Source organism: Mus musculus, chromosome 19 (genome assembly GCF_000001635.26).
Source record: "Mus musculus strain C57BL/6J chromosome 19, GRCm38.p6 C57BL/6J".
NCBI lineage: Eukaryota > Metazoa > Chordata > Mammalia > Rodentia > Muridae > Mus > Mus musculus.
This window is the reverse complement of record NC_000085.6, coordinates 26,048,437-26,072,346: the sequence shown is the minus strand read 5'-3', so window position 1 is coordinate 26,072,346 and position 23,910 is coordinate 26,048,437.

Here is a 23,910-nt window from a genome sequence, read left to right as displayed (position 1 = left end):
CTCCCCCAGAAGGATGCTGACAAAGTCTACGGTGAGTTTTACCACTCCTGAAATTCTCACCAGGACGTCAACTCTGATCTAATAGGGAGGCAGTTTTAAATGTTGCAACCCAAAAAGTACTTAGGGTAAGCATGAGGTAATCCGACCAGTTGTATGTACAAGACTACAACTGTTGAAATGTAACAAGCCTGGATTTCACAAGGCCTAGATCCTAGATCTAATAATATAGTCCCATGGGTTGGTCTTTGACCATTCACAGAGAGGAGAAACAAAATAGTTGGCATACCCAGAAATCAGCCTTGCTACTACACTCTTTAGGACACTCAATCCTAGACTCACATCTTTTCATCTTAACTAAATGCCTTCTAAAGTGAGATCAGGAATTCAGAGACTTATGATAACCTTCAAGAAAAAAGAGTGCACGTAAAACACTTAGAATGGTACTAGTAGGTTTAGGGTGTTTGAAACTTACTTTATGATATTCACAGTTTTCTCTGTAAATCTAAAATTTTTGAGTGTCTGGAAAAAAGCAAGCCACTAATGCATGTTACTTGTTATCTAATGTAGTTATATTATATCCAAGGAAAGCCTTCATTGTAGTTCTTCCCATTTCACAGATAAAGAATTTGAGGTTGGTAGGGAAAGAAAGGCTACCCTTAGTCTATGCCAACAAGGAAAGCTGAACTGAGATTAAAAAACAGAGATGACATAAAAATGAAGACAGGGCATACAGAGGGGGGAAGACAGAGGTGCAGAGGGGGAGGAGGACTGGGAGGACAGGGAAGACAGGGGAGGACAGGGAGGACAGAGGAAGAGGATAGAGTACAGGGGGAGTATAGGGGGGGCAGAGTACAGGGGGAGGACAAGGAGGACAAAGGGGGAGGGCAGAGTACAGAGGGGAAGGACAAGGAATACCAAGGGGGAAGAGAGAAGGGGAAGGAAAGAGAACCCTGAGGAAAGTAATTCCTAACTTTCTATCGCTGCCTCAACTCCCTATATAATTTGACTCCTTGAACATTCTAATTTCCAATTTCAACAGCTACATAATAAGGAAATTGTCCTTCCTTTCCACAAGATTTATGAGAAGACTGAGCAGGCCAAGGTCAACATGTATGTCTTGTAAAGAATGCAGAGTTGGATAAACAAAAGGAGGACTGGTGTCACAAGTATTTCTAATTTACAGATCATAAAATACGTAACATGGTTAGTTCAGATGTCATCTCTGTCTTTCGCACCTCAAATGTAGCATTTATGGAATACAGTTACTGAACTCCTCACACCAGTAGCTGGCATGGAGTGGACATAGATGAGCAGGAGTCAGTTACTGCCTTGATGACATTTGTCAGCCTGTTAGCGCATGAAGGACAGAGATCAGATGGTGAAACACATGGTAAAAGGTTTAGCATAGGAGAAGGGCATCCATGCTGTTTTTGAAAACTTTGCCTAAGAGTGGGGATGGGGGATCAGCAAAGCTTCTGAAAGGGGTTTTTTAATGAGTTCTGAAAGATGAATAAAAAGGGTTTGTGTCTCCATCTCTCCTGCCAGTTGACCCCAGTGACTTCCCAGCCAGCCATCAGCTCTTAGAAGTTGCTAAGCAGTAGCCCTGGTAGTCCTAAGACTGGGTATGTATGTGGGCAGGGTCACCACGCTGCCATCCAGATGCCTCATTTCTCAACATTTACATCATCCATTGTGTGGTTCCCATCTACCCCCTCTCGAGTCACAAGTAAGCATCCTCTGAGAGAAACGCTGCCCTGTCTTGAGTGTTGTTTTTACTCCTATTCAGAGAGACTTTGAGGTAAGGCTTGCTATCCCTACACTTGCAAGGAGCTCACATTACCCTTTAACAGATTATTGTTAGAATAACATTTGGGGTTGGCGTTTCTACGTCTGTGGTCACTGTGACTGGAAGACATGCTGTTGGCCACCTATGCCCATCACAAGAACCATGGTCTTTAAACATCAACGCACTGGCAGAATGAGACAGAGGAAACCCTCATTGAGATGGGTTCTGATAGGAAGGAAAATAACCTGAAAAACTTTGATTTCTGGAGTCAGTTAGTTAATTAGTTAGTTAGTTTAATTTAGTTTAGTTTGGTATGTCTCACCCCCTTTCTGCCCTAAACTGCCATTTCTAGTCTCGTTGCTAGAGATATTTGAACACTTGGTAATCAGTGTCTACCAAGTGAATAGATTATTTTGCCAGACATACACAATGACCCCCTAGTGGTGAAGAGGATCACTGCAGGCTTCTCATGCCTATCCACCATGCCGGGGAGCCTTCCCTCTTCCATGTATGCACTAATGTCAAATGCTTAATACATGTGGAGCAAATGTCCGAATATAAAGTAAAGTTGAAAACTGTAATTTTTACACACACACATTTATACAAAGTTACATATATATGAAGGCAAAAGCCCTTTTAAGGTCAACTTAGAGATTTGTTGCTATGACAAGGTTAAACCATCCCTGGCTAATGGCGCTATCAAGTTTAACTTATCATAGCACCTCCTGGGAAAGTGATACACTTAGAGATTTCCATAGCCTGCTAGTGAGACAGCCACTTGGCTGGACTTGTCCGGTGGCCATGAGTGGTCACTACTGCCATCCTCCGAAGAGGACATGCTGTTTGCAGGAGAGCTGTGATTTGGTGAAGAGTCCCACCCAACCGAGACAATGTTGGGTATTACTGAGAGCACTCAAGCCTTCCGGAGCTACATGCTCTTTCTTCATTCAGGTTTTCTAGTCTACTCAATGTCACTAAGGAAAGATTACCACAGACCCAGCAATTGTTAAATAAATGAAATTTACAAGTAGCAAGGAATGACCCTGGCATAGAGAAGAGGCTTCAGACTATATCAACACATGACAGAAGGCAGAGAGAGCGAGAAAATAAGAGAGAGTGATTCCCCAGCACAAAGAAGGCCCAACATCATATAAATGAACACATTCCCACTCTATTGTGATTCCTGACGGGCCCATAGCCTCCTCAGAGCCCCACCTCTCACACTTACCCTGGGAATGCAGTTTGCAACACTTGAGCTTTGCAGGATGCGTGCAAATGACAGCAACACAAGAAATGTTTCCTCCGATTCCTAAAGAATTACCTTTCACTTGTTTTCCAACAAACCTTATCCACAAGTAAAAACCTTCTACTCATCCCCAGCTAATCTGCATTCCGGGCATTTAGGTATTGTCAATAGATGAGGACTAAATGACAACAGCCTGGCTCAGTGCAGGGGCAAGATGCCCCATTTAGTTCACTAAACAGGTCTTTAAATGTAGATTAAGAGTCTTATCCAGGGTGTTAGGTTTTCTAGGTTCAGGAGGGTCTGGGCATGATGCATTATCTTATTGAATTTGTTTCCCTTATAAGTTACAGCTCAGAAAGGTCTGGATAGGAGAAGTTGGGTGTTAATACTCTCTGGGCATGCTGGAGACATACTCATTGAGTGGGTCAGAGTGTCGATAGTGTATATGTTTTCCCTTTGTCATCCTAATCTCAGATCTGCCACAGGTTGGCTGTTTCCCAGGCAGAGCCTCTAAGAGGGAGGGTTTCAGGTGATGTGCTGGGATTGAATTCTCCCTCCCCCTCACTCAGAGCTTAAGCCTGTGCTTTCAATGACACTTCACAATACCTTGGATAATTGCTTGTCTGAATTCAATAAACACTTCATGCATTAATAGGATTTTGCTAGCAGTTGAGCCCCATCATGAAATTTGATTTCTTCTTTTCCCCCTCCCCCTGGCTCCTTTGTAAACAGCTTGTGAAATGCTTGTCGCAGCCCTCTGTTTGTGTGGGTTCCAATTATAGCATCAGCATACCCATACTCCTGCACTCTCCAACAGGTGTAGAATTGTGTTGCGCTGTACAATATCACCCAAGGAATTTCCCAGTATATTTATGCAAATTCCATATGCCCCAACTACTGTGCTCAGTGCAAAGTCTATACACGAAAATGACCCATAAGATTGTTGGTGTAGGCTTTGTCTCTAGAAGTATAAACTCAATATGTTATAGCTGGTATTTTCTAAATTTCCATATCAAAAATTCTAGTACCTATATAGTCACTATCTGGTTCTTCCTATCCCCAGCCTCAAACCAAGCAAAGCTCTGTACAGCTTTAAGGAAGCAAGCCAAGGAAACATTGGTTATGCTAAGGTCAATTTTATCAAGTCCACTTGGCAAGCTGGTGGTACTCTTTTGACTCCAGATATTAAACTTAGGAGTTGTGTGAGGTCTTACACAAATATTGCCTTAGTCCTGACTTTCACCCTGAGTTTCATGACTCATCACCTCAAGTGCAAAAAAAATTAATAGCTTCTGCCACAATACTGAGTAATTTCTCCTCACAATTCAGTCCCCAAATGGTCATAAATGTGCCTCTGGCCTTAAGAATCACTTAAGTGTAGTTGCACTACATCGTCTGGTGTGAATAGAGTCCTTGTTATTTGAAACTAACCGCAATTGTAATGTGAACAGTGGAGTGTTTTCCCACATTATCACGCGTTCATCTACAAAAGTTATACCCCAGTTCTGCAAAGAGTTCCCACCGGGGAACACAGTACTATAAAACCAGCTAGAGTAGTTGCAGTAAACAGAATCCTGCCACTCAACCAGAAAATGCAATTCTGCAGAATTAACCCCTACTTAATTCTTTCCCTATATCTTTAACAAGTACTTTACAAGGTTGATACGATTAAGTAAGAAAAAAAAATTAAAAGGCATATCTGGAGATGTGAGTTGTAAGAGGTATTAGTAAACTTCCTACTGACTCTTCCTTCTGATCCATCCTCTCATTTGTGAGATAAACAATTGTGCTTCAGAGGAGAGAAAGCACCATCAGTTGGTTATTAGGTGACTGTTGTGTGAATGCACAGACATTCACAATAGTCTCAAGTCAATGGGAACAGTAAACAAAGGCACCCAAAGATTGAAGTCCCTCAGAGAAGACAATATAGTGACATATTCTTGCTCCACCCTCAGTAGCTGCAAGAAAGCAGAGAAGACTCTTTCTTTAATATCTGTAAAGTGACTTAAACAGTTCTTGAGGATTAAGTATGATGGTGGAGTTTGTGGAGCCCTTGGATAAGTTCTAGAACACTCGATAAATCCCACAGGATTCTTAAAGGCTCTACTGATTATAGGCCTACTCTATGAGGTGACTCTGCTGACACATCTACTTGAAGAAATGTCACATCTATGCATCACAATGGGATGTTAACCATCACTGAAATGTACTAGATTTTTATTTATTTTTTAATTTTTTATTGATTCTGTCACATTGTGTACCCCAATCCCACTCATCTCTCCTTCCCTTTGTATCTAACCTTTGCAACCTCTTCCTACCAAAAACAAAAAAGAATTAAACAAAACAAAAACAAACAAAACAAAACAAAACAAAACAAAAAGCCCTCTTACCATTGAAGCTGTAGTATGTTACAATGTGTCTCACAGAATACTGTTTTGTCCATACGTCTTTATTTGCAAATGTTCATTGCAATGAACCATTGTTCTGTTTCAAGGTCTCTGGTACCTGCTTCACTATAAATACTAGATCTTCACCAGGACTCCTGTCTGACATCCTGTTGTTACTCTGCGTCAGACATTCTTCAGTTTAGGATCTTCAGGACCAGCCCTCTCACCTGCTCAAGCATATCATAAATGGGGTAAATGTTGGGGTGGGCCAACTCCAAGCCCTGCATCTAGGTCTGTGAGGTAGCTGAGTTAGTCAACCTGCCAGCTCTCCTCCATCCAAACCACCAGGGCTGCCCTCCATCCCTGCCCTGGCCAGATCACCAAATGCCATAGCTGGAAAAGGGCATAGTCAGCTGATCAGATCTCCTGCTCTCATGTTCTCCAGACTGGCTCACCCATACCTTTGCTACCAGGGCTAGCTCTACTGTATCGCCCAGGTAACGTGGAGAATCTAGTCTCCAGAAGGCTACAGCCAGTCAGGGCCAGGAACAGCTCTCCTGATTTCATGAATTCAGGATCAGTTCTCCTGCCTACTATAGGCAGTAAGACAGGGCATCTCTCACTTGCCCAGCCCACCCCATGGCAGACTATGGATGAGACCAACTCTTCTGAGCTCATACATTCTGGGCCAGCTGACCAACTCCCCTACCATCAAGATCAGCTCTACTGTGCTGCCTAGGCAAGGGGCGGGTCACCTCTCCCTAGTATGGTACCCAGTGAGGGTCAAGTTCAGCTCAGCACAGTGTCTTAGGCAGCAGTCTATTCCAGGGAATCTGTAGAGTCATTGGTGGTAACATGGGCCTGGGACACCAACACAGATGTCCCCAGCTGCCATAGGGCCACACACCCAGACGTGGCCCCTGGCAGCAGCAAGGGTCTGTATGTCCGTCCCCATGACCTCAGGTGGCATCACAGGCCACTCAAATCAGCATGCTCTCAGTGGCAGCACAGCCCTTAGATATAAATATGATACCTGGTGGCAGCCCAGACCATAAGCATCTACTTGGCCTTTGGTGGTCACTCAGGCCACAGACATCAACACAGACCCGGGCTGCAGGAGGACCATGACCCAGCCATGGTCCTTGGGGCAGCCCAGGCCAGGACCTCACCATGGCCTCCTCATATCTGTCTGTTCCTCACCACTATTGATTCTCCAGTTTCACCTTTCTCTACAGTGTACAAACCCTTCGACTTAGCTTCCTCTTCCATCTCTCCACCATGTAGTCTACCTTTTCCATCTCTCCATCACACATTTATTTACTATAGTGGTACTCACAGCAGGTGCCCCACCCAGGGCTATGCCAGGTGCTTGGGTGTCTTTCTTAGGGCCACCCCAGTCAGCTTGTATTTCTTTTAAACAAAAAATGTGAACTGGGGCTAGAGTGCTTTTTCAGTGGTTATCAGTTTGTATTATTCTTCCAGAGGACCTTAATTTGGCTCCCAGATCTTGTACCAGGCAACTGACAACTACCTGGAGGACTTGACATCTCTGGCTTCCATGGGTGCAAACACACACACACACACACACACAGAGAGAGAGAGAGAGAGAGAGAGAGAGAGAGAGAGAGAGAGAGAGAGAGAGAGGGAGAGAGAGAGAGAGAGAGAGAGAGAGAGAGAGAGAGACAGACTTCCCATTATACTGACATGATCCATAATCCCAAACTACTGAGGAAATGTTCTGAGGATTTATCTTATAATTAGAGTTTTGAAGCCTTGTCTTTGGCTGTAGCACTCCTGCCCACAGTACCTCCCTTACATACCAGCAGATGAAGAATTGTTGTTGCCTGAAGCAGGGGTGTGTGTCCAAGATTACCGCACAGGGCCCTTCTTTAAAATCTCAGCTTCCTCAGAACATAGTGTGAAAATCCTTTGTCTGGATCATATCATTCTTCATCTAAGGAAGTTTACAACTTTTTGGAGCTCAAAAAAAGTATGTTGTTATTCTAACAGTCTCCAAGGTTTAGTCTGAGTTCACTCTCACTTTATCAAATCAACCATTCTCTAGCCAATGGGATTATCTCCATCTCAAATATACTCAGCTTTAGACCCTAAATCCCATTCCTTTCTCCAGGAATGTCTTTTTAAGTCTTCCATGCACCCTTGCCTACTGATATCCCATGAAGTTTAACTCTCACTTTCTCCCAGATGCCCATCTCTCTATGTACAATCAGGGACGCCTTTCTTTCTCCTTTGCCACCCTATGCCAACCTCCATGGAACTTCCTCAGTCTATAACATGTCATGGTTACCTACAAAAGTCACACAACCCTATCTTCTCTGCTAAACAGCAAGCATGGTGAGAGACGGTGGTGACCATGGTTGACATCTGCCAAGATGTATGGTTAGAAGATAGTGGCTGCATGGGCTCAGAGATCTAAGCAAAAAGCATGGGGCCTGCATGGGTCTGCACTGGGTCTTTTGAGTATTTGTGATGCTTGTTGGATTTGTGGTCTGGCAGGACCCCCGATAGGGGGAGCAGGAGTATCCCTGACTTTTGTGCCTGTTCCTGAGACTCTTTGCCTCCTATCTGCTTGTCTTGTTCAGCCTCAACATAATGGCTTTCACTTTGTTCTATTGTATCTTGTTTTATCATATTTGGCTGTCATCTCTTGGAGGCCTTCTCTTTTCTGAAGAGGAAATGGAGGGAAAGTGGGTCTGAGGGAGAGGGGAGGTGGGGTTTTAGAGGAATGAAAAGAGGAGAAACCAGTTGGGAAGCATTGAATGAGAGAAGAATCTATTTTCAATTTAAAAGAAATGAAAAGGAAGAAAAAGAAAAAACAAGGAAAAGGAGGAGGAAGAGAAGGGTAGAAGGAAGAAAGGAAGAAGGAGGAGGAGGAGGAGAAAGAGAAGGAGAAGGAGGAGGAGGAGGAGGAGGAGGAGGAGGAGGAGAAGGAGAAGGAGAAGGAGAAGGAGAAGGAGGAGAAGGAGAAGGAGAAGGAGAAGGAGAAGGAGAAGGAGAAGGAGAAGGAGAAGGAGAAGGAGAAGGAGAAGGAGAAGGAGAAGGAGAAGGAGAAGGAGAAGGAGAAGGAGAAGGAGAAGAAGAAGAAGAAGAAGAAGAAGAAGAAGAAGAAGAAGAAGAAGAAGAAGAAGAAGAAGAAGAAGAAGAAGAAGAAGACGAGGAGGAGGAGGAGGAGGAGGAGGAGGAGGAGGAGGAGGAGGAGGAGGATGAGGATGATGATAGTGGCTGGATACTACTACAGGATAAATTTCCCCAGCGTCTCTGCTGTCAAATCTATATGATGATATTTCCACCCATGAGAAGTGGCCTAACCTAATGCCCATAACTTCTAAAGGACCCATTCTTTCAGACAATTAGTTAAGTGTCTTTTGATTAAAATAAGTATAAGTGGAGTACTTTTTAATATTGGACTAAAATACCTGGGGGTGCTCTTACATATTCTTTCCTTATCCCATGAACTAGATCATGAACGTGCCTGCTTCTTAGATTCAACTATGTTAAAAACCCTCAATATTTTCAATGATGGAGGAGGAGAATGCAGGAAGAAGCCTGACTCCTAGAATGACTCTTCGAGCATGGCTTCCTTACATGTCCACACATCTCTCTTCAGTGTTGTTCAGGAAGAAAAGCATCATTGTTCTCTTCTCATACAGTGTTGCAACAATCCACATTATTTGTAGCCAAAGCTCTGACATAGAGCTGTGAATCACTCTGACAGTCACCACAGTGTTCTACAGAATAAAGTAGCCTAGTCTTCAAATGAATTTCTGCTCTAGACATTTTGTATTAAATATAAATATACATGCTGTAGTGGGTTATACAAAAACTATCATGTCTTATCATTTTGACTAATATTATTTCAGCAATATCAAAAATCTTATATTTCCTGGTTGATGGTTTTGTTCTGTATACATTCTTCAGCTCCTGAAAATGAACAATTTACGTGATACATGAAGGCTACCATCATGTAAAGGGACTTGAGTAAAACAGTATTGGATGAAGAATCTCAATGTTTCTTTCAGCATCCAGCGTTAGCTCTGCAGCCCCGTAGACACTGTTGTGCAGTCTAGTGTCTTTGCTCTTACCCTGTTTCACCTCCCTATGATCGAGAGAAAGTTAGCACAAGTGGAATTGGCTCTAGGGGTTACCTCTCAAGAAGGCAGCTGTTAGCCAACAGTACCTTCATTACAACTGTGATGTTTTAAAAGATGCCCATCAGGAAAGCCATCCAAAATAGAGGGTACTGAATCCACTATCAGAAAGTAGCTAATGTGAAAATATATACCACCAACAAGAGAAAGAAGTTGGTTTAAAAATCTACCCAAAGAACTATATTTATTCAAGTTTTATCTTTCTTCTCCTTGGCTTCAAGACATCGCAATCTCTAGCGTCCCTCCATCCTCATGTGTCATTTGTCCTCAGGGTCCTTGACAGGGACCTTATTATCCCAGGCCTCAATCATTAACCCCTTCACTTCCCAGTCACTTGAAATCATATCCTGGCATTTATCCAATGACACAATTAAAAACCCAGGACTTTCTTATATATCCAACTTCCTGTTTAACCTGTCTACTTGGGCATCTGATACTGATTTCAAACAATAGGACCCAGACACATTTTTATATGGTTCATCCATATGTGGCTTCTATGAGTTAATGGCAACTCTATCCTTGTATTTGTTACTGTAACACCACACTCTTGTCTTCCAGTACTCCCCGGCTCAATTACGCATATTTTTGGGTCCCATTAGCCTCTTAATTTACTATACTCCCATCTTCCCCAGACATTTGCCCTAGCTGCTCTCTACATATGACACCCTCCAGATGCCGCACAACTGACATATATCATGTTAAAAATCTTTGATTTATTTTAAGTTGATTTTTGTACATGGTGAAAAGTGTGGATCTACTGTCATCCCTCTGCATGTAGACATCCAGTTTTCCCAGCATCCTTCACAGAACAGGCTGCCTTTCTCCAGGGCATGTTTTGACACTTCTATCAAACTTAAGTTGACTCTAGCCACCTAATGGGTTTATCTGAACTCTAGCATTTTCAATATAGTTATTTTGTTTGACTTTCTCAGTGCATTTACCACATTCAAACATGATATATACCTACTTGTTATAATCATTTCATTTTTATGTCTTCCCCGATGAATATTTGAATTCCAAAAAGGATTTTATCCTTCTCATTAACTAGAATTTGTCAACTTTATAAAGAAACTCCTGCACAGTATGGGCAATTGCATTATCATTGTTAAACTAGCAAGTATTTACTAAATATTACATTAGGGTGGGCATTCTGCAAGAGCCCTGAGAATAGACAACCCATAATAGTGGTGCCTATTCTGCTGTGGCTTCAGAAGGAAGCTCTGAAGAGTGTAAATTGACACACAGTGTTTCAAGAACCTGAAAAATGGTGAGGAAATGGACTATTGGAACATACTTCACTACAGAGGAATTCTCAGGGAACAGGTATTAAATAGTCAAGGAAAAACTGAAATTACTCTTCAAGGAGCTGTAGAGGGGACAGAAAGAACTTCCTCACCTCCTCAAAAAAATTTCCTTCCATTCCACTATTTTATAACATGAACAATAGTCCTGCAATGTATAGAATATAAACAAATTCAAAAGCCCATGAATTCTTTCAGTGGGATAATTTAGCTTAGGTGAAGCATAGAGTTTTCCATCCAGATACTCTATTTGGAGAGAGATGACTATTCAGAACAGGAATGTATAGCAGAGATCAGTGATGATAATTCATGTAGTGTTGAACAGGGAGTGCTCATTCAGGGAATCCTGTAAAGCAATCTAGGAAGTTGGGAGATTCACCAGTATAGCCAACATTCTATTATTTCTTTACCAGCTCAGAAACGGAATGAATGGTTGCTGGTGAGTTTGATACACTTCACTGGCTACCAACCTATAAGTCTCCAGTACCTAATGAGATATATAATTTATTATTGGCAGTGAAAGATGCATGCTACTTTCAATAAATTAAAATCATCTTTTATCATAAGGTTTTGGAAAGTATGGACTCCACTGCAGACATTTACAGGAGACCCATGAAAGTAGGCAATGTTAACTGTCACTAAAGTTTTACACAATCCAAACTTTTCTAGAGGTCTTGTTACAATGATGACACAAGTTCTGGGCATTCCAGGAAAGACAGAAAAATGGTCTCTTCCTTCAACACTGCTCCCAGAAAATACACTACCACTGAAGAGAATATCTGAGTAACTTCTTCAGTTACATTTAGTCTGGAAATATACAAGTGGTACATTGCTTCCTTTTGAGATAAGTGCCTTACAGCCAAGAGTAAAAGCATTCTTCCCTCTCATCTTCCTTCCATTGTTTTTATCATGAAAAACAATTTTTATCCTGAAAAGGTTAATACTGATCATTTATTTTAAGTTAAAAGGAGCATAATTAAAATATGCACTATGTGTAGCTATTCCAGTTCATTAAACAAGCATAAGAATATGTATATATTTGCATGTGTTGTGTGGACATCTGTATGTGCATTTATACATGTAGGGAGGACTGTGGTATCAGGAAAGCTAAGCAGACATTCTAAAATACTAAGGAAGCTTGGCTGGGTGTTAAAATTATGAGTGATTTATTTTCTGCTTTGATGTCTTTCACAGTTTGCTATAACCGGATTACTTTTCTACCCAGGAAACTACATATAGAAGGACACTAACAGAATAGTGATAAGGCAAAGACAGATACAGGGGTTTGGGATAGTTGCAATGAATGAGCTGAGATTCTCTGCATCAATATCCCAAGGTATTAAAAGAATGTGCAAACGTGGCCACGGAGCCAGCATCAGGGATTCTAGAGGGATCAGAGAGTGAAGGCATGGATCCAGAAGCTTGCAAATTTATAAATGTTGTCCAGATTTTCAAAAGAAGAGAACTGGTGAATGTCAAAGACTGTATCCCAATTCATGACATCAATCCCTATGTGAATTCAAGAAAAGATGATGATTAAACAGATGGTTCTTCACAGAGGAAGTATTGGGCTCACTTGAAACATGCCATGCCAAACTAAACTCATCTCTTTTAGCTTAGACTAAAAGGCTTCAACAGAGAGAGGGGTTGTTATTTCAGGAAGGCACAAGATAATCTCCACTGACATCTGCTAACCGTAGTACTTTCCTCATGGGTGGAATCAGGCCAAGGAGAGACATCAGCGGACACACCCTCCAGAATAGAAGGGGCTCTGGGGAAATTGAACACATGGCTGAGATTTGAGGAAGGGAAGAGACAAGTCATAGTGCAGATCCCTCTGTGAGAATATCTACTGAGAAGCTCATGCCCGGATGTCACCTGTAAGGGAGGGCTCCCTGACCATCCTCTCTGACCTTCATTTTGCTTTTCTCCAATTTGTTTCTCATCCTCTGAAAGTATCCTACTAATGTGTTAATTTTCCTGTAGCCACCACCCCGAAATGTTGGTCCTGTTCATGTAAGGACAATGTCTATTATACTCAACACTGAATGTCCAAGGCCCTAGCACACAAGAGCCAATCAGTATTTGCTAACTAAATAAAGTCTGTTGAACTTTGTTCCCCACTAATGTCCAAAGAACTGCAATATTTCTAGGTGTTATGTCTTTCTTCCTCATCTATGAACACCAAAGTCTCAACATGACCTCCCTTCTCAGTCTCTTTAGTGCAAGAAAGGTCTCAGGCATCTAAATCTTCTCTGACCTGATAAACAATGAGGTGGGTAAACAATGGGAGATATGCAAATAGCATGGTAATCATAATTAACCAGGTCATTGGCGTCAAACTGTGATATGGAGTGCCTCACCATAATTATATAGATTGGTTATATGTCAGCATAGTCCAGTGTAGACTAGTATTTCACTCTCTCTGCAGCTAAGCATGCCTTTCCTTGAAAAAGAGCCAAGTACTGATGAGTAAAGGTTTTTCTCCTCCAAAGGCCAATGTAGCAATAAGGGAGGAAACAAGTACCCTGTAGCCTAGATTTCTACCGTGTCCCTAGAACACTCCCCATTGGGTATGTCTGTGATGGGTTTCTGGAGATTTTTCTCTCTAGGAAGAAAGATCTATCCCCAATGCCAGAAGCACAATTCCATGGCCTGGGGTCCCAGCAAGCTAAGCAACATACCTCTTAGTTTCCCGACTCTAGACACACTGTGATCAATGCCCTCTCCAGGAGGATTTCCATGACTTGATGGCATGGAGTCTCTCTGTAAAATCATGAGCCACAAAAAAAAAAAAAAAAAAAAAAAAAAAAAAAAAAAAAAAAAAAAAAACCCTTCCTCTTAAGTTGTTTCTTGCCAAATATTTACTCACACAAAAAAATAAGAAAAGTAATGAATACAGTGACCTACTGGTTCAAGTTTTACAGGGGTTAAGCTCAGCCACTGCTTTGTCTACAGGGCTTTAGACTAGAAGAGAAGCAGGCTGGTCCTACTTGTTAGGAATGGGTTCTAAAGCCATGTTTTCTGGCTCCAAATGTCAGCTTACTCCTCACTACCTGTTGTTTTTAGCCACTTGTTTAATTCCTCTGAGTCTAAGTTGGTACAACGTTAAAATGTGTATATGCATCAGCTACACAATAAAATGTTATCAAAGATTATATGAATTGATAATGAAAACTCTGAGAGAGAGCAATGCATAATAATTTGCTAAGAAATACTTAAAGTCATAAAATCCTTAGCATTTACATCTTTGTTAACCACTGAACTCAGCCTAAACTAATAGAAGAACAAGGATAGGTAGATATTATAAAACACTAGGAAAGACGTAGATTTCAAAGTCCATTTTGACGTATTCTGTTTGTGCAATTTTGGTTACATCATTTCTGCTGTCCAAGATTATAGTTAATAATTTCTTAAATTATGAAAAATAAACTATTAGTAATTATTTAAGTTTTATCATGGTAAGATTATAATATGTATGATGTACATTACAAAGTATATAGTGCTACTATGCAGACACAAGGTTTTCTCTTCCACACCAGCACTTATAAAATGAACCAGTCACCAAAAGAGGTGAAGGCATGATGTATATCAATCAAATGCACCAAAGATGGAATGTGACTACCTCACTGTTCCTCTGGCTATGCAGCTAATTGGTTGTGTGGCCTTCTGAAAGTCCTCTGGACTTTCGGTACCCTCATCTGTAAAATACAATGGGGGATCCATAATGTCACTTCTGATTTTCATCTGCTAGACAGACTGCAGATCGGGATATTTGCGGATGTGAGTTTTGTGCTGACAAAGCAGCATATAGAAAATATTTACCCTATTTAGTTAACAATCAATGTATTAGTACATAATCATTTAGGTGCACCTAAATAATTAAAGGGTCCAAAAGGTCTCTATAGCAGAATTTTTCCATGTCCAATCACCTTGAATATTAATACAACAAGAAGCCTGTGATTGGACAGAGAAAAGGAAAGTGAAGTATAGAGTTTCAGAGACGGGGACAGAAGAGAAGGAAGTGAGAAAGGGAGGAAAATGGAGGATGAACAGGGCGATTCAGATTCTGTGTGGTTTGAAATAGCCACAGGTAGCTATAATATCATATAGGGATATAATATCATATAGGGATAGAATAATTGAGATAAGTTGTCTAATCTAGGTGGCAGCTTGTATCGTTATCAATTGGCTCTGAAATTATTGTGTGGGCCTCTTGTGAATTGAGAACTTATTAATATATAAACCTGACTCATTAATTATCAGCTTCTAGAGTTTTGATTTCACCAGGTTACTGAGAATTGTGACAGCTAACCATGAGATGGGCGGTCATTCCACAGGGCTGGTATGGCAGCGACCCACGAAGGGAATATAACGAGTTGGGTAGAGACATATAGGGAGTGCCAGGCCAGAGAGTCTCAATGAGATAAGAACAGGAGGGTCATTGCCCACCAGTGCATGGCTGGCCAGCCCACTGGGGTAGAGAGTAGCTGGGCATAGTGCGAGAATCTTCCATTCATTTTTAATATTTCCTGCAACAGGTATCTTCTTATGAAACAGAGAGATATCAAATGATTACTAAGCAGGAACACTTTTATTTACTTCAGCCTCCTCTGAAAGTAAGAAGGAACTCTTTTTAGATGCTGTAAGTGAAGTTCAGAAGATAATTCATCAAACAATGTTTATAGTACCAAACTACTGCTAATGTACAGTTTATCCATTCTCTAAATATTTCTGAGTGCCTATGATTTGAACGAGACTAAAATGATTAAAAATATTCTGTCCCTAAAACACTCATATTCCAACAGAGAAAAACATAAATTATTCAATGGATTAAATTATGAAGACTCCTACCAATTGATAGTAGAAATTTGACAAATGGACTATATGTTCTAAAGGGTAATTTCTAGAATTGGTCAGGGAAATTGTTTTTAAGCCAGAAATATTATACTAAAATCCAAAACAATTGACATGCTGTAAAGAAATGGGGGCACACGTGTTAGACAGGAAAAGAATTAATTTGGGAATACAAAGGGAGGAACAAGCTTAAAATGTCACTTGAAGATGGACAAAACTAATGACACAATCTGTGTATGAGGTGGGAAGTAGGATTTGAGATGGAGAGACCAGGAAGTACAAAAAACTTTTCACTCTGTAGAATGCAACAGAACAATATGTCTAAAAGCCATGAAGAATTCAGACTGACTGCATGAATTCCCTTCCTCTGCACTAATATATCCAGGATTCCTACTAACTACTTCTGTGGCACTTTTTGGGTCAATAAATTACCAGCAGGCTCCATTCACTTTCTGTATAATATATAGCGTCTCAGATTATCCCAAATCTACCATTTATTCAAAAAGTCACGTCTAATACAAGTAAAGATGTTTGGACCTGAAAAATGTCCTATCCATCGTGGATGGCCTTAAAGTTAACTAACCTAAAAATGGTTCAAATGTCTCCTGTGTATGCCCAAAGGTGATCACAGACAGCCACAAGGCCAATAAATGAAAGTCACAGGAAGGGAGATTTTCACTTTAAAACAAGAAGAGGCTCTCTATAAGCTAAAGGTTTTACTAGACCAGGAATCAAAAGGCTTTCAATCAAGGGTCTTGGGTTAGCTTTCCTCATCACTGTGAGCAAGTTCTGATAAGGAGTAACTTAAGAGAGAAAGACTCTTATTTTGGAGCTCTGGTACATTCAATGGTAGTAGGAGCTCATTAGCTATTCCACCCCTACAGTCTGTCACCTAGACCCTTATTCAAAAGGTTTAACAACCTTCCATAACAAGCCACAGCATGTTAAAACACATGAACCTGGTCTGAAACATTTCACATTTAAATGGTAACAGGTCTAGACCAGATATACTGTAGTATTTGTAGGCCATGCCATCTCTGTGGTAACCATGAACTCCACTTCTATAGCAGAAAAGCAGCCTTAGTTGATACATAAACAAATGTGCATAGCTTTGTTCCATCAAAACTTGCATAGTTTGCCCATTCCTGGAACAGGCCAAACAAAACAAAATGGCAGTTCACAAATGCCATCTCCTTGCCCCAGACAGGCTTCCAATGTGTTTTAAAACAGAGAGGATTTTTACTAAAAGTACAGACGCCTAGCTTCCATTGGGTAACCCAGGGCCCACATTCCTGTATGTCAGCAAATGTCAACAATTGTCTGGAGTTGAGTAATGGCTGCCCACTTTGGAGGGGGCAGAGGCTCTGCAGGCCACCAAATGCCCCACCACAGACCTGCTTCCTGTCTGATTCTGGGTTTTATACCAGGTACCATTTAGCAGACTAGCCTATTTTTTCCCCTTGTGGTAGGAAGTTATTTCTCTAAACCTGCATCTATATCAAGTGGAGTAAAATAAAAGACAGATTGAAAAGGCCACATTTCAAGAAAAACGAGAAAAGGCATATGGGTTTAATATGCATATAAAGGATGCTGTGTTGAAAGATTCAGTGTTTCTATTTTTCAATTTGTATTTTTCTATTTAAACTTAAAATATTTGCATATTTATATCATGTTACATTCTTGTGCTGTAGCTTGGTAACAATAAAAATATTTGAGTCCACATCTACGTTTGATTTTCTTATTACAGTCTAGTTTTATCCTGTTAGGCTACCTGGGCATCTCTCATAGGCATAAGCTACCAGGGTACCCTCCTCTGTGACTAAAACCTGGAAAATTCTTGCTTTATACACACACTACATCCTTAAAACAAGGCAAGTGCAGGCTGAGATTTCGTCAGCATCTACTAAAGGACAAACTCTTACAGAGTTATGTGACAGATTTCTAGCAGTAGCATCCCCTGACTTCTTATTCTCTGACTACAAAACAAAACAAGTCACATCTTATTCAGGGATAGGTCACTTTTTAATAGGGATCACAGGCCACATAGTTTAAGACTCCAAAGAGTTCCTTTGCTACTTGTTTACAAATGAATGTCCTTAGAACTCATTGCATGCCAGTTTAAACTTTTACTTGCTTGTTGTAGGAATAACACAACATTACAGGAACTCAAAACAGTGTTGAACTTCTATAATTATTAGTCTGGAACAGTCTTCATGTTTCTAGTTATCATCACAGAGAACCACATGCCTTTGCAATTACGTTCATTCCGGTTTGGGTTGCACAAATCTTGGTCACTGTTAATGTGGTCAGGATTCTACGTAGTAAGATATTCTTTATGATGAGCAGCATGTGTATAGGTTTACGTGTGTGCTTGGACTTTCCTCGTGCTCTGCTGGGTGTTTTATATTCTCCTTTAGGATTGGGATTTTTCTGTATAAAACATAAACAGACAGAGTAAAGAACAAAGCTGAAAAACACCAGCCAAAAGAATATGTTGGGTGATGGAGAGATGGCTACGCAGCTAAGATGGCTTGCTGCTCTTCTAGGGCACCTAAGTTCAGTTCCAAGCACCTTTGCCTGGAGGCTCACAACTACCTGTAACTCTAGCTCCAAGAAGTTTAAACACTCTCTCTGGTCTCTGTGGGCACCTGTACTCACATGCATACAATCACACTCAAATACAGCACACACACACACACACACACACACACACACACACACACACATACACACACACACACACACACACACACACACACACACACACACACACACACGTAAATGCAATTCTTAAATGGGATATATAGTCTCTCTCCATGAAACATCAAAATGGGGAAAGAAACACACATTACCTAGGCCACTTGCCTGTACAAACAAGAGGCCTTTTCCACTGGCCCTGTCTCTGCCTAAGCTGCTAGTATTTTCCCCAACTTACCATATCATCTGAATCTCACTTGGAAGTTTGTTCCTGTGAGCTCTGGTTTGTGATTCCATTGTGTATGTGTGTGTGTGGGGGGGTGCATATCTACAAAATCATTTTAGAGATAAAAGGCATTATTTCAGCTTACACTTCTACATAACAGCCCACCACTGAGACACTCAAGACTTGAATTCAAGGCAGGGACTGAGGCAGAGGCTGCTGAGGAATGCTGACTATTGGCTCACTCTCTTCTGGCTCAAGCTTGGCCAGCTTTCTTATGTAACCAAGGACCACTTACTCAGTTGTGGAACACAAAAAGTGGGCTGGGCCCTTGCACATCAATCAACCATCAAGACATCTTTCCATAGGCATGGCTACAAGCCGATCTGATCTCAGCAATTCTTCAATTGAGAATCCCTCCTCCCAAGTAACTCTTGGTTTTATCAAGCAATTAAGAATTAACCACGGCAGTCTGTCTGGACGTATGGAACACATGGGCTCCTGTTGGATCAGTCCACCATTGGGTCAAGCACTGAGGACAATTGCAGCATTTATTTGTCTACCTGGCTGCGGGTGGGATCCAGACACTGCCGAGGATTGAGAATCAGTCATGGAAAATTACTGAACAGTAGAACCTGTAGCCTCTGGAAGAACCTAGAACCCCAATGTTTCCAACAATTAAAAACTATTTGCTCAGTGTGTTCTGCTTTTGATAAATGCTCATCAAGTCTGTGATGAGGAACCAGATAGATTTTATAAGTAAAATAAGAGTACTAAAAGCCATCCAAGTCAGCTCACTGATTTAACTTGTACGGTACGAGGGCTTGACCAACCGATTTGGACATCACCAGGTATAGACTTAGCACCAGAGTCTAGGATTCTGCCCTAACGCCTTGGGATAATTCCATCAGAGCTTAGTCTCCTCATCACTGCTCTGTAGTTGCACTGATCACCAACCTCCATGACACCAGGAGACCAGGTGACCGACTACCCCTCGTCATATGTTTTCATCAAAGCTCTTTAGATAAAAACAATGACACTTTTTTACATTTCCAGTTAATAATTATTTCTGTAATGCATTATTACCACCAAGTTTTTTGACATTTTTCTTAGAAATTTTAATGCCTCTTGCTTTCAGGACAAACAAACAAACAAAAAACAAAAACAAAACTCTTTCAAGAGAGCCTTTGCTCTAGGCAAGTATGTGTTGTACTCCAGGTTTCACTGACTCCAGATCGCCTCACTGAGTGACACCAAAGATACATTCGTTACATTAGAAAAAGGTTGCCTATGGCAACACTAGCCAGTGGAAAAGGCATTTAAATGAAATGGCCATGCACACCTGGAAATTAATTTCTCATGCATGACTTTTCATTTGTAAATCCATCACCAAATGTCCTGGGTGAATTGCTTCAAGTGTCTACACCACGGCTTCCCGAAGGAACCACAACTGGGACCACGGAGGCTTCAACTCTTCTACAGCAAGCTTCCTCAACTCTGCGCTCCTCAGCCCACACCCTGGCTTGTTATTTACTGCACTTTACACATGTATTTTATTTCATGCCTTTATTAATCCAAGTCTTCCCTGCCCCCATCTCAGCAGTAACAAAAGAAGCTGTAGAAAATCAATGAGCTCGGAGCTGAGAAACAGGGGTGAGCCCTGAATACCCTTTCAACCGACTGGGCACGGGCTTGCTGAGTGTAACCTGAAGTCTAATAACACTTTCCAAACCAGCCTGAAAGTGCAAAGGAGAACTGGTTTGTTCCCCAAGTCAAGGCTTAAAATGAAAAGGCTGGTGTTGTTTACACTGGGGAAGAAAGGCTGACAGACAGTAATCCTTCACTAAGGATTAAGGAAGAAAAAGAAAGAGGGATGGGGGTTCTGTTTTCACTCTCAAATCTCAGAATTAAGTCAGGGAAGGAGGGGGGCGTGTGGCTGGGTGTCTAGGAGGGCGCAGACACGCATAGCTTCATGTGTTTGTCCTCTGGGCTCAGTTACACACACCTCACCATGGCTAAACTGAAAGGCCTGTGCTTCGTTGACAGATTGGCAGCAACCAGTCTGCATGGAACGTCAGCAGCCCAGGGAGGTTCATGAGCAGCCTTAAGGCCAGCCTTGCTCTGAAGGGTGGCTGACAACATGTCTGGCCACTCAACTTTTCTTCCAGCAGTAGTCTGAACAGCTCCCAGGGTAAACCTGGCCAGGCAGGGACAGATGGGGGTTTGCCATGTCGCTCAATGGCTATCGAGTTTTAAAATGATTGACAGTTTAAACTAAGTAAGAAAGAAGGGAAATGGAAAAGCGTCACCAGGCATCCTCACCCGTGATTCAGAGTGGAGACTCAGAGTTCCCTGGTGAAGCAGGCATTATCAGGCCTGATGCTGTCATGCTACAGAAGGGCTGTGGACACTGTTAAGAAGACAAGGTGAGAGAGGCTCTGAGCCCCAGGCATTCTACTCACTCCTCAGACCAAGGTTTCCATATTTGTGGAACAACCTTGTTAGGGTTTCTACTCACATAGTCCTTGGCCATTTGAAAGTAATTAAGCTTCAGATGATATCTTTATATCACACAAAATTACAAAAGGAGTGATATACCCAAAACCAAGGAACACTGCAGTATGAACACTGTTTCTGTGGGGGAATGGGAAGAGCGGTCCATAGCAATATCAAGGCATCATCTCATCGTTTTCACTGTGGATGTCTCCAAATAACAAGCAACTTGAAGAATCCATAGCATGAAGTGAAGGGTCACAGAGTGAAAATCAAGTCACATTCACACAGTGTCATAGACTCCGTGTCATCTCCCAGGATAAGCAACCTTCCCTTCAGGGTTGGTTTCTACCAATTTCCCTCTCCAATGTTAACTTTTGGTTATTACTTGGAACTTCAGTTGTGTGCTGAATTTGGGTTTTCCACTCTGTGATATAGACAGGTTACCTGGGAAATCTCATTCTCTCTTTCCTTTGTGAGATGGGACTGGGGGTGGGGGTGGATCACTTTATATATGATAGCTATGAGATGAAGTAACACTGCATCTATGACACCAAGAAAAAGCCCTGGATGGGACTCAGCCTAGAAGAACTCAGGTTTATCTACTGTCTTCCCGCATCCATGTGAGTGTGTCTGAGGTTTTGATTGTCTTGAAGTGGTAGTAGCTGTTTACCCAAGCAGAGCATCTGTCATCTTCAATCCTTAGTGACTGTGTGTGATTTAAAAAAACAAAACAAAACAAAACAAAACAAAACAAAAAACTATACCTAGTCCAATCTTCGATACTATTTTTCTCCTGCCCAATTTTAATCAGCCAACATGTAAACATTTAGCAGGTTTGCATTTCACAATCAAAGAGCCTTAAGTTTAAATTCTAGGCTTGCACCCTGTTGCCTTGGGATAGGCATCTTCTTTCCTAGTAACCACAACTGGTTTTAGCCTGTAAAATGAGAACTGTGATGATTCCCTCATGGATAGTCTTTGTCAAGATGGTGAGGTGTCAAATGTAGGTCTGGAGGGATGGATCTGTGAGGGAAGCACTTGCTGCTAAGCATCAAGAGCTAATCTCAGATTCCCCAGAACCATGAAGAAGAAGAAGAAGATGAAGAAGAAGGAGGAGGAGGAGGAGGAGGAATAGGAGGAGGAGGAGGAGGAGGAGGAGGAAGAAGAAGAAGAAGAAGAAGAAGAAGAAGAAGAAGAAGAAGAAGAAGAAGAAGAAGAAGAAGAAGAAGAAATGGTGAAATATACCTATAATCTCGGTACAGGAGATAGGCAGAGAGGCCTGGAGCTTCTAGGCCAGCTAATCCAGCTCTCTCAGGGAGCCCCAAATTCTGCGAGAGACCCTGTCTCAAAAATATAATAAGGTGGAAGACATTTGATATTGACCTCTGGCCTCTATACATACATCCTTGCACACATATATTCATAAGCACACACACACACACACACACACATATATGTATATGTATATATATGCATACACACACAAACACATACACATGCACACACACATACACATGCATGCACATACACACACACATGTACACTGCTCAACACATGTGTATTTACATGAGGATTATTACTATATACATTTATAGTACTTATAATTTTATACTGATGAATTTCATATGTTCATATAAATGTACATTGTATTGAATTCATCCCGATGTGTTTAAATATACTTCGATGTTTTAATGTTTGTAGTGTACAGTGTTTACAATAGTTTCTACCTTCTCAGAGATATTAACAGATATAAAAGATATACTGACTTTCAGAGGAAAGGGACTCTCCATACATTAGTATAATAACAATACTTCATATACTCCATGAGGAAACATTATAAATTTCAGAACTTCACAGGCAAAAGTGATTCTGATCTCTTTCTTAGAGGAACAAGAAGAGGCTGTTTACAACAGGCACATGTTGGCTTGATCATAGAGCAAACAAAAGTGGATATTACTGTGTATGTTTCTCATTGTTGAGGTAAATCTCCAACTCAAATATGCCCCGGCAATGAAAACATGACTCCGTTAATATGAATACATGCTGTGTGCTTAGATTGGGCAGATCTGCTAATCTGCCATCTTCCACATCTATGAGACCCCTTAGAACTTGTGGTTTCTCCAGGCCATGTGCTTCTGCTCCACTTTTTTTCTTCTTCCTCCTCCTCCTCTGCATCCTCTCCCTCTTCCATTTTCTCCTTCTTCTCTCTCCCAAATTTCCTCCTCCACTTTCCCTTTATCTGCCCAATCATCAGCTCTCCTTTATTTTACAAATTAAGGTGGGAAGCAGGTTTACAGGAAATCACCTAAGTGCTGACTCCTTCCTTGTTCACAGCCACTCACAGGAGAACAGAATTAACATCAAATATAATTAGCCTCAGGGTTATCCGCAACATCCCATGATGAAGAAATCAAAAGTATAGGTGATTCAGGCCCAAGAGTGTTTCTGTAAGCCCAAAGCCTTCCAATGCCCACATATCTGTAGATCACTCCACCATGGTAACACACTTCCCCACTGCCACAAAAGGTCAGTCTGTCCTACTCCTCTCTCTAGGAGGTAGAACTTTCTTCTGGAAAATAGGCTGAACTTAGTAACTCACAGCAACAGTACATGAGACAGCAAAGACAGTGATTAGGCTCAGAAGAAACCTGGTAGTAACTCAACCAGGCCATCAAGGTCAACATCATCAGAGGTGAGCCCTGTCAAGGCCATGTGCCCTGGCTGTCCTGCTGTGGGAAGGCTGGGAAG